The 12,096-nt window shown below is 46.6% G+C and overlaps 1 protein-coding gene across 1 annotated transcript in view; it reads left to right on the forward strand.

Annotated features, from left to right (window-relative positions):
- The window catches only part of MORN3 (MORN repeat containing 3), a 62,445-nt gene that overhangs the window by 24,808 nt on the left and 25,541 nt on the right, over positions 1 to 12,096 (forward strand). The gene's annotated exons all lie outside the window — the stretch shown is intronic.

A 12,096-nucleotide genomic window follows, 5' to 3' on the forward strand; every position in this document is an offset into this window, starting at 1 on the left:
GCTGGCAAAAGTCTGCAAATTACAGTACTATACCTGAGAGCTGAGTATTTCTAATACTATACTCAACAGAAAAAAATATAGGCAGATTTTAGACTATCCTGTGGAATTTTAAATTCTGCTGCATTCCTATTCTCTTATAGAACTGCAGCAGATTTTCATCAGCTTTTACTCTTTATATTACCATGTAATGTTAGGCAGATTGTGAGCTCATAAACCACAACTTTCCGAAACAAAAAGCTCATTACTTGTAATGTTTTAGGGAATACCATGGCACATGATGTTATTGCTTCTTGATCGATCTTCTAAATCCACTAGCTTAGCCTTTGCTTGGTCCGTATCATCTTCAAGGTTGTTGCGTGCTTCTGCTATGGAATTATGTGCTTTTGTTAAGTCTCCCATTCTCATTTCTACATGATGCACTCTTTTTCCAGGACCATAGATCTATAAAGTTTTGAACCATAGTGGCAATATCTTTTTGTTCACCAGTCTTAATGATTGGGACCACAGAAGTAAGATGCACCTAACTCAATAACAGGCACACCCCACTTGATGAATTAGGTGCACCTCAGAACTGGCGACCACCTCCAGTCAGGGTCTGCAGTATATTTCAGGCAAAATTTATGCCACTAACCTTGAATAAATTGTAATAAATTAGATGGGCGGGCTTCTCCACCCACCATCCTGTCCCACTCCAGTTCTGCCCACATTGGCCAAACTGATTTAAAAGCTGCAACAATCACAACATTTTTGAACAGCTTTGAGTTGCATAAAAAAATTGCGTATTTTGAAGTTGCAGCAGAAAAACTGGCGAAAAAAAAATCCTTCATGAATCGGGACCTAAGTCTCCTCACACACAGGAGGTATTGCAAAATATGAAACCTTTACGGTGTCTGAAAAGGTCTGTGAAAATTATTTCAACTTGACCAATGACATCGATTTTTCCACCTAATTTTAGCAAAATAGCTCAAGCACACAATATACTACCAGTTGAGTACAATTAAGTGTGTAGTAATGATGGCTGTTTATTCTCTTACTACAAAGTTTGGGTGCTGAACTTAATATGCTACCCAATGGTAATTCCCCCTAGTGACTGCCATAACAATAAACTTAGGATCATCTGTCCTGGCCCCAGTCTTGTTCAACATTTTTATAAATGATCTAGATAAGGGAACTGAAGGTAAACTAATCAAATTTGCAGACGATGCAAAGCAAGGAAGGATTGCTAAGACTAGAGAAAACAGAGAAAGGATTCAGAAGGATCTAGATAAGCTTGAACAATGGGCAGAGACAAATAGAATAGTATTTAACAGGGAGAAATGCAAGATTCTACATCTGGGCAAGAAAAACGAAAATGACCTCTACAGAATGGGAGGAATAGAACAAAGCAACAGCACTTGTGAAAAGATTTAGGCTGTGTGCTCACGATGCGGATTTAATGTGTTTCCGTGGCAGCATTTCCGCCGCGGAAACGCATTATAAGCGCTTGTTAAGATGTCTGCCATGTTTCCCAATGATAATCCGCATGTGCTGTGCATATGCTGCGGAAATTTCCACTGCGGATTATCATTGCGGAAAATTCCGCACCACAACCAATATGGCCGCGATTTCGCTGCGAAATCGCGCTTATTGACTTGCAGATTTATACATGCGGATTTTATGCTGTTCAATGCGCAGATGGTACCCGGGTCTGGAGAAGAGGAGACTCTCATCCGACCCAGGTACCATCGTACCCGCAAGTTATAAAGTAAAAAATAAAAAAAAATATTCATACTCACCTCTCCAGCGGCCCCCGGTCTCCTCCCGGCGGCGATCCTCTCTCCTCGGCGGCCTGTGGTGTACTGGCAGGACATGCGGTGACGTCATTTAATCAGCTGATGGTCACGCGACCATCACCTGACCGCTGACGTCAGATATTAGAAGGCTGCCACGAGATGTGGTAAGTTCCCCTTCAATGGAAGTCTTCATACAGAGGCTGGACAGACATCTGTCTGAGATGGTTTAGTGAAGCCTGCATTGAGTAATGACCCTGGAGGTCCCTTCAAACTCTAACATTCTATGATTCTATGATGGACAATGCAAAGACTAAAAAACCTGTATATTACTTTGTTTTAAAAGCATCGTCTTACACTCAATAAGCACTGTAAAGTGCTGGCCACAAGGTGTCTACCTTATGTCGAATTGTTATTATCCACTTCCTGTCCTCAAGTATAATCTGTCTCCAGCAGCAGAAATACCAAAACAGATTACAGGAAGCGCAGACTGGTGTTTGTCTTTCCGCTAGTGCGCTCCTTAGGCTATGTTCACACATGTTGGTTTTTTTTACGTCACAAATCTGCAGCAAAACTGATCTCTGACAGGAAATCAGCTGCGTCAAAAACGCTGGTTTTGCTTCTTTTTTAGATGCGTTTTTTCTGCATTTTTTTTTCACTGTGCTTCTGTCTCTATTTATGCATGTACATAAAGTCCTGTGAAAAAAAGAACCCCATTCTATTTTGCCATCAAAAACGCTGAAAAAATGCTGATGCAAATTTTGGTGCGCTTTTGATGTGTTTTTTTCAGCGTTTTTTTCAGCGTTTTTTTCACCACCCATTACTTTCTATAGGTGAAAAAACGCTGAAAGAAGTGACCTGCTCTATTTTCCAAAAAAATACGCAGCGAAAAAACCCAAGATGTGTGAATAGAGAATTTTGGTTTCACATTAACTTTTCTGGTACTGCAAAATGCAGCTGAAAATTTGCATAAAAATCTGCAGTAAAAAAACGCTGAAAAACACAACATGTGTGAACATAGCCTTACAGTCAAACTGCAAACAGACATAACAGAGAGACAGGATTTCAATTCAGAAAAGGAATGTCAATGCACAATGGAAAATGCAATGCATGCTGGTAAGTGAGATAGAGGAAGTCCCAGCAGCCATGGTGCTCACAGAATGCCAATAAGGAGGAACTGCACACACCAAAGAGGTGAACAGCAAGTTACAGAGCATGAGAATTAGAACAGTTCCTTGACATATTAGACTGGTATGTGCACAAACAACTAACTTGTGGGAAATGAGGGCAGCAACAACATGCTTTCACTCTGATTTTTGGTCAATGACAGGAACGCTTTAAATGTGTAAGGGTGCAAAACTCTTTCTGATCTAAGGACCACATTAAAACCTAAATGAGACATTTATAGCATACATAAATTTATGTTATTAATAACTAATGGGATAGGGGTCCACTTCTGGTACGTTAACTTATATAGACAAAGGGAGAAACCTGCTCCTCCATTCAGCTCTACAGAATGGAAAAGAAAGATGGCAGCACATGTGTCTTTCATTGTAGATTATGGAAGTTATAGAAACAGCTGAACACTACAAAGTGCGAAAACCTTGGTTCCTCCACTTCAGAGTGAAGAACCTCAGACATCTGGTAGCTCTGCCATAGATATCCTAGCTGGGAGTACCACTCTAATAGAGCGCTGCATTGTAATGCCAGTCATGTACTGTTACTGTCTAGCCTGGATTGCCCATTCAAAGGTAAGATAATGTCTGGCTGAGGGAGCAAGGGGTTTATCTTCTTTGTGTTCTGCAGATGGAGAAGAGGAGGAGGAGGAAGAAAGCTCCGGCTGCTACCAATTGTCTTATAGTTAGAAACAGGACAGTCAGGAGGAGTGGTGGGGAGACATGTCTGATAATTTAAGATGAGGATTGAAATGGGAGTGAAATTCAGCGTTGGCATTTGAAAGCATATAGGCCCATGCTGCCCGTCCCCACACACACTTTGGGTTTTCGCATCACACATACTGTTAGGTCCAGAAATACTTGGACAGTGACTGAATCTCTGTGATTTCAGCTCTGCAGGCCACTGTTTTTTTATTTAAAATGAAACAACAGACATACAATTGAAGTGGAGACTTTCAGGTTTAATTAAAGGGGTTGAACAAAATTATCCTGTGAAACGTTTAGGAATTGCAACCATTTTTATACAATGCCTCCTCATTTCAGGGGCTCAAAAGTAATTGGACAAATTAACTTTACCCACAGGAGAATCCTCCGGTGGACCCCATATAGGAATGGGCTCTCCACTCCACCTATATGAGAAGTAGTTAGCATAATACATTTGTTTCACTATGTACAGAAAAGGGCAACATTCATTTAACAAACTACCCCGTTTATTATTATATAGAAACATAGGCAAATTTGTGAATAATGGTAATGTGATATTTGCATGTAACTGAACAGTGGGCCACCAGAGTCAATGTTACTGGTGGGCCCTTGGCATCCCAGTCCGGCACTGTCTGGAAGCCATGGACGTCACCAAACGCTGGGTTTCCTCCTTTGTGATACTTTGCCAGGCCTTCACTGCAGCTGACTTCAGTTGTTGCTTGTTTGTGGCTCTTTCTGCCTTAAGTTTTGTCTAACGCTATGTGCGCACGATCAGGATTTGAAGCAGAAATTTCCTGAGAGTTTCTGCATCTCCTTGGCAGGAAAAACGCTGCGGAAATTTCCGATCATTTTTGACTCATTTTTGACGCGTTTAGATTCGTTTTTTGAAGCGTTTTTGTACATTAATGAATGCTTTTTGGAGCTAAATAAAGTTATTTGGTGGGACATTGCTTAAACCCTTGGATTACCATCAAAACTGGGGTGAGTATATTGGCAAATTTAAATGATTAAAGAATGTGTCTGTTGTATTTCAAATAAAGTGTTTGCTCTGTGTCTGTGTGTTTATTTAACTCTTTACTTTACTTTAATTAGGTGTAGGGATTTGTACTCACTGAGCCGCGTTGGAGGTAGGCACAGGTTCACACAGTGATGCAGTCCACGGGTTCAAACAAACTGGTGGTTTATTTAGTGTCCATACACCAGTGAGGAAACAAAAGTAACAGCCTTTTCCTGGCAAAAAAAGGAATAACAGAACAAAGCTCAAAATAACAAGTCCATGTAGCACGGCCTCAGCCGTTTAAACAAAGTGCTTTTTCTCTGCCTCCAGCAGAATCTGAGAAGCACATGCAAGGTCTGCTCACCGTGCCCATCAAACACAGACAGACTGAGACATGCGCAGCTGTCTTAAATCAGCCTTCCACTTAATGGCCAAACATTCTTTTTCTACAATAGAGTAGTTCTTCTCACAAGTGGAGAGCTTCCGACTGAGGTATATTATAGGTTGTTCTTCTCTGTTAATCTCCTGGGACAAGACTGCTCCCAGCCCGACATCTGATGCATCCGTTTGGACCACAAACTCCTTGGAGAAGTTGGACGCTACCAAGACTGGCTGTTTACAGAGGACCAGTTTCAATTCCTGGAAGGCCGATTCTGCTTCCGGGGACCACTTGGCCATAGCAGACTTCGTCCCTTTCAGAAGATCCGTCAGCGGGGCTGCTATCAGGGTAAAGTTAGGGACAAATCTTCGATAGTAGCCCACAATACCTAGAAACGCCCTGACCTGCTTCTTCGAGAGGGGCTGTGGCCAGTTCAAGATCGCCTCAATCTTATTTATTTGTGGTTTTATTTCCCCTCTACCAACCACGTACCCTAGGTACTTGGCTTCCTCCATCCCCATGGCACATTTCTTCGGATTGATAGTAAAGCCCGCCTTCCTTAGGGCATCAAGTATGGCTTGAACTTTGTCCAGATGACTTTCCCAGTCCTGGCTGAATATGACGATGTCATCTAGGTAGGCCGCTGCATACTTTTTGTGGGGTGCTGAGATCCGGTCCATGGCTCTCTGGAAGGTGGCTGGAGCTCCCTGTAACCCAAACGGCATCCTGACGTATTGATAACATCCGTCTGGCGTCGAGAAGGCTGTCTTCTCTTTGGCTTCTTTGGACAGGGGAATTTGCCAATATCCTTTGGTGAGGTCCAGAGTGATGATGTACCGAGCGGGCCCTAGCTTTTCGATAAGCTCATCTACCCTAGGCATTGGGTAGGCGTTGAACTTCGAGACCTCATTCAGCTTCCTGTAGTCGTTGCAAAACCGCCATTCCCCATCTGGTTTCGGCACTAAGACTATAGGACTGGACCATCCACTTTTGGACTCTTCAATTACTCCCAGGTTAAGCATTTGCCTCACTTCTTTTGAGATCACCTCTCTGCGGGCCTTGGGGATCCGGTATGGTTTTAGATTGCGCGAACATGAGACTCTGTGAGAACCTCATGCTCTATGACCTGAGTGAGTACTGGCCACTCCGAAAACAGGTCTTTATTTCGCTGTAGCAACTCTCTGCACTGTTGCTTTTGGGCACGTGACAGTGACTCTGCCACCTTGACCTCTTTCACGTCGGCCTCAGCCCCAGCCACTAAACAGGGAGTTTCCACGGGCTCTCTATCTTGCCTTGGCTTAATCAAGTTAACATGGTAAATTTGGTAGGGCTTCCTCTTCCCCGGTTGGTGGATTTTATAGTTGACTTCCCCCACTTTCTCTACCACCTCATAGAGGCCCTGCCACTTGGCCATGAACTTGCTCTCCACTGTGGGCACTAGCACAAGCACTCGATCTCCTGGGTTGAACGATCTCACTCTGGCCGACCGATTATACACCCTAGACTGTGCCTCTTGTGCCTTGAGGAGGTGCTCCCTCACAATGGGCATCACGTGGGCAATCCTCTCTTGCATCTGGGCAACGTGCTCCACCACGCTCCTATAGGGAGTGGTCTCAGCTTCCCAGGACTCTTTCGCCACATCCAGGAGTCCTCGAGGGTGTCGTCCATAGAGTGGTTCAAACGGGGAGAAACCTGTGGAAGCTTGGGGAACTTCCCTGATGGCAAACAACAGATAGGGAAGCAGACAGTCCCAGTCTCGGCCATCCTTTTCCACTGCTTTCCTCAACATTGCTTTCAAGGTTTTGTTAAACCTCTCGACCAGTCCCTCCGTCTGGGGATGGTACACGGAGGTTCTCAGTTGTGCAATCTGCAATGTCTTGCACAATTCCCTCATGAACTTCGACATAAATGGAGTTCCTTGGTCTGTAAGGATCTCCTTAGGCAACCCCGTTCTTGAAAACATGTGGACTAACTCCTGGGCTATACACCTGGTGGAGGAGTTTCGTAGTGGTACGGCCTCCGGATACCGTGTAGCATAATCTAATACCACCAGGATATACTGATGCCCTCGGGCCGACTTGACCAGAGGCCCCACTAGATCTATTGCTATGCGTTCGAATGGAATCTCGATGATGGGTAGGGGCACTAGGGGACTGCGGAACTGGCCCACTGGGGAGGTTATCTGGCATGTGGGGCAGGAACGACAATAACTCTTTATTTCTCTATAGCAACCTGGCCAGTAGAACCTCTGGAGGATCCGTTCCTGAGTCCTGTCTGCACCCAGGTGACCACCCAACGCATGAGAATGAGCCCTGTCTAACACCCTGCATCTATAGGGCCCTGGCACCAGCAACTGTTCTATTATCTTACCCCTTGGCTTGGTTACTCTGTACAGCAAATCCCCATTCACAGCAAAATGAGGGAACCGAGTGTCAGCCCCGGTTCCTGAGGCACCCCATTTAACACAGTAACATTTTCAAAGGCCCCTTTCAGAGTTAAATCCCTGAGTTGGGCAGTTCCAAAGTTTCCCTCGGACACCTCCAGCTCAGGGATATTGGCCTCAGGGGATGTTGCCTCATCCTCATCGCCCACAAACACACACATGGGAAACTCATCTACCATGTTCTGTGGGTAAGTTTCCTTAGGGGCGATCTGGCTGTCGTCCGAGCAACCAGGTGTCCCCGCTTTCCCCCACATTTCCCAGAATAATGCAAAGTCACGTCCAATTATTATGGGATGCAATAGGTTCTTAACGACCGCCACTTCATGAGATGTGGTGCCATACTCCATGTTTACATCCACCTGGGCCACAGGATAGTTCTTAGCGTCTCCATGGATACACCGGACACCCACCACCTTCCCAGGAACCAGTCGATGAGGGAGTGTGGCCCTCATCAGGGTCACCAAACATCCTGGGTCCAATAGTCCAGAGACTTGTACCCCGTTTACTGACACTGAGCAAGCCTGAGGGCCCTTGCCATGTTGAGGAACCGCGCTGCAGGTGGGGTAGGCAAAATAGGAGCAACACCAGCCCATGTTGCAGTCCATTGGCTCAGAGTTTATGGGACACCGGGCGGCAATATGGCCAGAGGTATGACATCTCCAACACACTATATTATGGGGTGGGACCTTGGGCAGCAACTCAGACCCCTCCTGAACTCTAGGACGCCCCCCAGGTGTGGCTCTATCTCCCTTCTTTTGGGTGTCCGCCGCCTTTTGGGAACCCCAGTATTGAGAGGCTACGACCATCCCAACGGACTCTCAACCACCTGGTATCTTTCCACCAACCCCACCAAGTCATCGGCATTATGGGGATCTCCCTGGGCAACCCAGGATTTCACCGACTTCGGGAGAGAGTGTATAAACCTGTCTATAACGACCTTCTCCACCATCTGTGCTGGGAGGAAGATTCAGGTTGCAACCACTTTTGGACTAGGTGTAGGAGGTCGGACATCTGGGACCGGGGAGGTTTGTCACTGCAATAGGCCCAGTGGTGCACCCGTTGCGTCCTGACAGTCAGAGTCACTCCCAAGCGTGCCAAAATCTCAGTTTTCAACATAGCGTACTCTTTCGCGTCCTGCAAGGCCAAGTCATAATAGGCCTTCTGCGGCTCGCCTGTCAAATATGGCGCCAGTACCTCCGCCCACTGCTCTGGAGGCAATTTCTCCCTCTCTGCCACCCTCTCAATGACCGTCAAGAACACCTCAACGTCATCACCCGGGGTCATCTTTTGTAATGCTCTTCTTACAGTCTTCCTGACGTGTGAGTCATCACCTGGATCTAAGGATGTGGCGGTCGTCCTGCCACGGATCTGCTCTGCCAAGATTTCCATTTGTCTTTGCTGCTGTTGGATCTGCTGCATCAGAAGTTTATTTGTTTCCTGCTGCTGCTCCCGATGCTGCTGCAGCTGCTCCCGATGCTGCTGCTGCATGCTCTGCTGGCTATGCTGCATGCTCTGCAGGTACTGCTGCTGGAACTGCGCCTGCTGGGCCTGCTGTTGCTGCGGTTGTTGCGCCTGCTGTGCCTGCAACAGATGTTTAAGCAGGTCCTCCATTTTGTCCGGCAACACTTGCTGGCTTATGACCGACTTCACCCAGGACACATACGTCATCTTGTAGCAGTCACACTGCCACTTGGGATCTGTGCCCATGCTTCTAGCACCAATTGTAGGGATTTGTACTCACTGAGCCACGTTGAAGGTAGGCACAGGTTCACACAGTGATGCAGTCCACGGGTTCAAACAAACTGGTGGTTTATTTAGTGTCCATACACCAGTGAGGAAACAAAAGTAACAGCCTTTTCCTCGCACAAAAAGGAATAGCAGAACAAAACTCAAAATAACAAGTCCATGCAGCACGGCCTCAGCCGTTTAAACAAAGTGCTTTTTCATTGCCTCCAGCAGACTCTAAGAAGCACATGCAAGGTCTGCTCACCTTGCCCAACAAACACAGACAGACTGAGACAGGCGCAGCTGTCTTAAATCAGCCTTCCAAGACCTGGACTGGAGGTAAGTGAGCAGCTGTTCCCCCCCAGCTCTTTCAGCTGCTCGTAAAACCCAGCCCTGTAATCCGGGCCCATTAAATTCCTCTCAGCACTATGCGTGCTCGAGACTGTTTCTCCGGGTCCTACATCACCGAAGCTTGGCACTTCGGGGACACATACCTCCTGTCCATGACCTGTCCAGCAGCCACCTTACATAGGTTTGGTCATGAAAAGGTCTGATTGACACCTTGTCATCGCCAAACAAAAGAGCTAGGTGTCAGCTAGTCTCATTCACCCAATCTTCATTAGCATTTCCATTCATGTAATTCATGCGGCAGCTGTGAGCTGCCATTTTTAGCCTGGGAAGGTGCCATTTGCAAACATGGTCCCTGGGTATAATTAACAGCACACAGCTGTTTCTTTAGCCTCTATGTCCCCCCGATCAGCACTCAGCAGCGCTTTAGACGCAGCGCATTTTTGTTGCGTCCAAAACGCAGTGTTCTAATGCCGCACTTTTGTTGTCGGTAAATGTGAATCCACCACATATGATGACACTTCAATTGGTCAAAATCTGCAGCGGAGACTAGCGTGTCTGCTACGGAAATTGACATGCTGCAGGTGAGTTTGGGTATGTGGCCACGATCAGGAGCCGCTGCAGGTTTAACGCTGCATGTTTATACAGCGTCAAACCCGCAGTGTCCAGGATGTTACAGCATAGTGGATGGGATTTCTACAAATTCCATGTCCACTATGCGTGCATCAGAGGCTGCGATTCACCTGCAAACACTGACATGCGGCACGTCTTTCAGGACTGCAGCATGTCAATTTCTCTTGCATAGTCGCTAGTCTCCGCAACAGAAATTTGAACACTAGAATGTATTGAATGCCGTAAAAACGCATGGTTCAGTGAACACATGTGGATTTACCTGCATTCAATAGAAAGTAACGTTTTGAACGCAGCACAAAATATGTGTCCAAAGCGCTGCTACGTCTGGATCGTGGGCACAGAGCCTAAAATTAAAAAAAAAATGGTGCGGGCTCCCGCGTCAGCTTTATAACCAGCAGAGGAAAAACCAACCACTGGGGGCTGATATTAGTAGACAGGAAAGGGGCCATTAGCCAAAAATGTTCCCTGGCTATTAATATCAGCCCACAGCTGTTTGTTTAGCCTTTACTGGCTATATTACAGGGGGACCCCATAAAAAAAATTATGTGGGGTCCCCCTATAAAAATCTAACCAGAAAAGGCTAAACTAGACAGCTGCGGGCTGATATCAATAGCCAGGGAAGGAGCCATGGATCCTGGCCCGCTCCGCGGCTATTAATATAACCCCTCAGCAGTCCCAGAAATGGCGCATCCATAAGATGCGCCAAATCTGGCACTTAGCTTGCGCTCTTCCCACTGCCCTGTAGCGGTGGCGAGTGGGGTAATGGGGTTGGGGTTCACGTCAACCTGGTATTGGCGGCTGACGTGAAGCCCAGGTTAGTAATGGAGAGCGTCTGTAAGACGTCCCCATTACTAACTGCGTAGTAAAATGGGCGCCGCTTTTTCAATAAATACGCAGCCAGAATAAAATATTTTAATGAAATAAAAAACACACGTTTTTTTAAATTTTTTTTTATTGTACTGAGTCCACAAAGCCATCGATCTTCTGAAAAAAAAAGTAAAAAAACAAACAACCATATTCCTCATCTGTCTGCCGTCACGACGCAGTCCACGTACCGCCAACGATTGTTCCACGGCGATCTGGGTCACTTCTATAGCAGTGACATCAGTGTAACATCCCTGGCGGCGTGCTGGCATGGCTTACCACCTCCCACCATGCAAGACCGCCATCTTACCTATCAGTCCAGGCTGCACACTTTGCTCCAGTACCTGCTGTGTGCATGTCTCTTGTCTGATTGCTTAGGGCGGCGGCGCGGTTACTGCCTGTTTCTTATAGTTACTGTGTGCACAGTCCTAATGCGTCCCCAGCCTATTGCTGTGAGTCACTGGATACTTAAACCCCCTCCACCCAGTAGGAGGGGCCTGAGTAACACTTTCTTTCAGTGTGTTCTGTGCAACCGAGTTGCCAGGTCTTGTCCTGTATCTTGTCTGTTTCCGCCACCCTGGGGGCTGTATACCCAGGGCTGTTACCTGTATCTGTGACTTCTAGTCTGTTTCCGCCACCCTGGGGGCTGAGTTCCCAGGCTCGTTCCTGTATCTTATTCTTGGTTCAGTTCCTGTCTGAACAGTGTCCTAGCACGTTACTTGTTTGTCTCTATGTCCGTATCTTCCCTTTTCCTGCAGTGTCTGAACCTGCACCTAACTCCAACTCGTTGTGTCTGTACTTCTGTTTATGAGTTTAGTGTCCACTCGCTACTTCATTGTAAGTACCTTGTGTGTATTTGCTCTGCTCTGCTTGTCTACCGCACTTGCGGGTTTTGCTCTGCTCAGCTTGTCTACCGCACTTGCGGGTTTTGCTCTGCTCTGCTTGTCTACCGCACCTGTGGGTTTTGCTCTGCTCTGCTTGTCTACCGCACCAGCGGGTTTTGCTCTGCTCTGCTTGTCTACCGCACCTGCGGGTTTTGCTCTGCTCTGCTAGTCTAC

This window comes from Phyllobates terribilis, unplaced genomic scaffold, assembly GCF_046119375.1.
Source record: "Phyllobates terribilis strain yellow unplaced genomic scaffold, ASM4611937v1 Scaffold_1__5_contigs__length_1240528914, whole genome shotgun sequence".
Taxonomy (NCBI): domain Eukaryota; kingdom Metazoa; phylum Chordata; class Amphibia; order Anura; family Dendrobatidae; genus Phyllobates; species Phyllobates terribilis.